Source organism: Phalaenopsis equestris, unplaced genomic scaffold, assembly GCF_001263595.1.
Source record: "Phalaenopsis equestris unplaced genomic scaffold, ASM126359v1 Scaffold001256, whole genome shotgun sequence".
In the NCBI taxonomy this organism is placed as follows: Eukaryota; Viridiplantae; Streptophyta; class Magnoliopsida; order Asparagales; family Orchidaceae; genus Phalaenopsis; species Phalaenopsis equestris.
The window spans coordinates 139,568-144,109 of NW_018165695.1; the positions used below are offsets into that span (position 1 = coordinate 139,568).

The 4,542-nt window shown below is 34.1% G+C and overlaps 1 pseudogene; it reads left to right on the plus strand.

Annotated features, from left to right (window-relative positions):
* The first annotated feature begins 1,220 nt into the window (after positions 1-1,220).
* The window catches only part of LOC110033689, a 21,876-nt pseudogene continuing 18,554 nt past the window's right edge, over positions 1,221-4,542 (plus strand).

A 4,542-nucleotide genomic window follows, 5' to 3' on the forward strand; every position in this document is an offset into this window, starting at 1 on the left:
TTATAAATGCCTTAAATAACACAATAAATACAACTATATAAGGGTAATTGAGACCACAACGATTGCAGTTAGTGGCTACATCAATCATAGTTGGGTAGAAGGGTCATATTTGTTGGTCAAAACAACATTAATTGGCTATCATAGATGTAGTTGGTCATTTATTTCTGAGAGTTGTGTTTTAGTTGTCACCTCACTCTACTATTCTCTTCCCCTTATTATCAAGTAAAGAATAAGGGCATATTTAAAATTTTCGAGAGAGCCATTTTGATAAATTCAATCAGAATCTCAAAACACTCTATCAGATGGTACGCATTGATTCTCTTGATTACAGATCATTTTTTAAATATTTAAGTGCATTAACAACATCAAAATTAAATATTATTAAGCTCATTAGATTCCTCTTAAAATGAAGGGTTTATTTGGTCCTCCAATTAGTATGTCAACTTTGGAGTTTATTTGGTCCTCCAATTAGTATTCCAAAGTTTTCAATTGCACTTCAAATGTTTGATATGACCATGACTTAATTCAGATTAAATCACTTTCAGTGCTCTGGGCTCATATTGTCGAAATACCTAGTTTAACTATAACATTGTTAAAACTATAACTTAGATGATCCTGAATTCAAATATGAAAAGCTCTTACCAAAACTGCATTGAGATTGTGTTTGATCATATAAATTTATTGGTCGACGTATCAAATATAAATTATTAAAACATATTACTTTATTATACATTTTGGTATAATTTATTAAATTTAACATTTTCTTAAGGACACGTTTGTCCTTTTTTTTGAAATTAGACATGTCATATGCATGTTTGACATGTGTCAAATGTGTCGTATGCTTGTTCATATTTTACACCCATTGGATAATGCACGATTGTTTATGATAAAATGTAAATATATCCTAAATAAAAAAATCTATCGTAAATCATTCAATAATATAAAAAAGAGAAATGTACATATGTAGCATACAATTATTATGTATAAACATCTCACATCTAAAATTTCATGTTTACATATACAATATTTGATGCTTTAAACTTTATGCATTAAAGATGTATTTCACTTAAAAAATGATAATAATGTTATATTAAATGTTTGAGTGTTAAATGTATAAATATAAAATTTATGTGAGATATATAAATACATGACAATTGAGTGTTATATATGCAAATGCCCCAAATACATGACAAACTGACTCCAACACCAGCTTGTCTCCGCACAGATCCTCTAGACTATGAATAATTATTGCATCAGCATCAATGTATTTCAAATTGCCACGTGCCGCAGATGATTGGATCAGGGGTGTCCGATGCATTAATTTCTCCTAGACCACGGTGGCCGGCCCGGCAACGGCCATTCAAGCCCGCCGGCTCTGATCACTGCGTCATCGGAGGTAGAATCTCGCCTCTGCTCTCTTCTCTCTTATCGCGCTTTCGGAGAACCCTAAATTTCGGCTCGAGGGGGCTATCTGCCTCCATTTTTATAGGGCTTATGGGTTCTGTTTTCTCCTCGGGTTCCTCCAACGAGGAGAGCAGTTGTGGGACTCCGGTTATCCTTAATGTCTACGATCTCACGCCCTTAAACGAATACTTATATTGTTGCGGACTTGGCATTTTTCATTCGGGGATCGAAGGTGAGGGAGTGTGACTTTGTTTGCTGATTTTTTTTTTTTTTTTTTTTTTTTTTTTTCACATTCTTGTATTCTCAAAAAATGTATGCATACTAAATATATCTTACTTGCATTCTCAAAAAATGTATGCATACTAAATATATCTTAATGAGTTCAATTTCATTATCTGAGATTTGAAAAGTTTTTTTGTGATTGTTGATGATGAGATCAAGATTTTTATTATTATCCTGTTTGTCTCCCTTGTAGGCATTTAGGTGACCCCATGTTTAGAGAGACATTTTGTTTAATGTAAATTTGCTTCTTTCTAAAGATGTAATTATTAAGCTTGAGGGTGAAAGAGATAAAAAGCTAATTGGATGTACTATTTGTCAGTGGAGACTTTTAGAAAGCGGAGCATTGTTTAGGGGAGATTTTTTGAGGATGGATTTTACTTCTATTCATTGCAGGAATAAGTCACAAGGCAAGTACAATGAGGTAAGTACTTCAATTATAAAAAGGACACATCAAGAAAGGTTTTCATGAATTGAAGAGGAAAAACCTGTGGGCATGTGATGAACATATTGAAGACAGGTTTGTCTATGCTAATGTAGCAAAACAAATTTCAAATGTTTTTTTTAGTGGCTAGAGGATGTAAATACAATGATAAGTGGGTTATTGACTTCTTCAAATTGTATGTGTTTTGATAAGTTGTTTTTTTATTATGAGCCATATCATGGTTGTGTTTATATGAAAAATAACTATTCATGCAAGATTATTGGTTTTAATATCGTGAGATTGAGGACACATATTGGTGTGGCTAGGACAAAAACTTAAGCTAGACATGTACTTGATCAAAGGAAGAGTTTGATATATTTGAGTGCACGGCTTGGGCAAGATTTGGTGTAGGGACGCTCAAATTATTGCCATAATATAAGTTGAGGAATTATAAGGAATTGTTGAATTGTTGATCAAGGATTTCTCATTGATAAAAAAAGGGGTATTTAAACCCAATTACAAGGAACTCAAATAAGGAAAGAAATAAAAACACAATCAAAGAATTAAAACCAAAATAAAGATAAAAAGGAGACTACATAATGCAGAATAAGGGGATTTAATAAATAATAACAGTTATAGAAAGTCAATAAACCCAATAAATCTAATACTGCCCCTCAAGTTGAAGCATTGATGTCAATTATGTTCAACATGGATTTGAAGTCATCAACAAAGGACGGAGAAGATTTTTGGTGTGGATATCTGTTAGTTGACCACTGAAAGACGCACAAAAGGAGCACAAATTTTCTCGGTCTCAATCATTCCCTTAATGAAGTGTTTGCCAATCTCCACATGTTTGGTATGATCATGTTGGACTAGATTGTGAGCAATGATGATGGCGATCTTATGATTACAGAATAGCTGCAGCGAGATGGAGGATGGCTTACGAAGTTCACAGAACATGATGCGTAACCAGAGGGTTCACAAATTCTAAGAACATGGACCAGAATTTAGTTTCAGCACTGCTTCGGGCAAACACAGTTTTTTCTTTTTCACGTGACAATATTTCCCCATATAAATGACCGAGATAGAACGTTGATTATAAAACGACCCGACCCAATCATCATCTATATAAACAACAATAAACTGAGATGTGTGACGATAGAAAAACAAACCTGAGCCCGGTATGCCTTTTAAGTAGTGGAGAATTCAATGGACAACTTGGAGATAATGGTCATATGGGTGATGCATTTATTAGATTTATTAGGTTTATTGGTTTTTCATAGGGATAACCACAGGTTTACACAACAAAATATTGTTCTTTGTCAAGAGATCAACCATATATTTGTGCTGAGATAGGCCAATGCCCCGAGATGATTAAGCCACTTTCATTTATAAGAAGTACCAGAGGATCTCAAGTCTTTCATTTCAAAGGACTTAGCAAGAATGTCTTTCAAGGACTCTAGTGCTGGGAGATCGTTTCTTATAGGAACAATCTAGTCAACATAGACAATAAAGATAACTACTGGCAATTGGAGGAATGCGGAAGAAGAGTGTGTGATTTGATTGAGCTTGAGTAAAACTATGGCCTACATCCATTTTTTTGAACTTGTCGTACCAAGCTCTTGGAAACTGCTTTAGCCCATAGAGGGACTTTTACAAATGCATACTTGCCTTTTAGAGGCAGTAGAGTCAAAACTAGGAAAGAGAGACATGTATACCTCTTCTATAAGTTCTCTAATCAAGAACTCATTCTTGACATCTAACTGGAAAAAAGACCAATCCAAATTCATTGTAAGGGACAACAGGACCCGAATAGCGTTTAACTTGGCCACTAGAGCAAATGTTTTCTCATAGTCAACTCCATAAGTCTGCGAGTACCTATTGAAGACCAAGTGTTCTTTGTTGCTTTCAAAGGATCCATCAGAGTTGAATTTATTGCTGAAAATCTATCGGCGCCCTATAGCTTTATTGCCCTGAGAAGATCAACGACGCCACACGTATGGTCTCGTCGAAGGGCATTCATCTCCTCCATTATTGTCGTTTTCAAAATTGGATCAGCAGGAGCAACATCAACAGTTGCTTGGATGTGACGTTGATATTAGCAAATGTTCTGTAGGTTGGCAATAAACTGCGAAAGTGACATATTTTGCTATAGAATAGAGGGAGCATGTTTGATTGCATACTTTACTCGGAGAACTCATTGTCGGCCGTTTTATTGTCCAACCTTCGTGATTTGAAAAAGAGTGATGATTTTGTGCTTTTGAAAATAATTTAAATATAAATATAACCTTTTTTTTGATTTTTTAAATGTAACATTTTAATTTTTAAAATAAGTGAGACCAAACGAGTCTCACCTTTTAAATAGTTTAGATGATTTAATACAATACTACAAGCAACATATTTATCCCGAAGAATAAATATATCACTTGTAATAG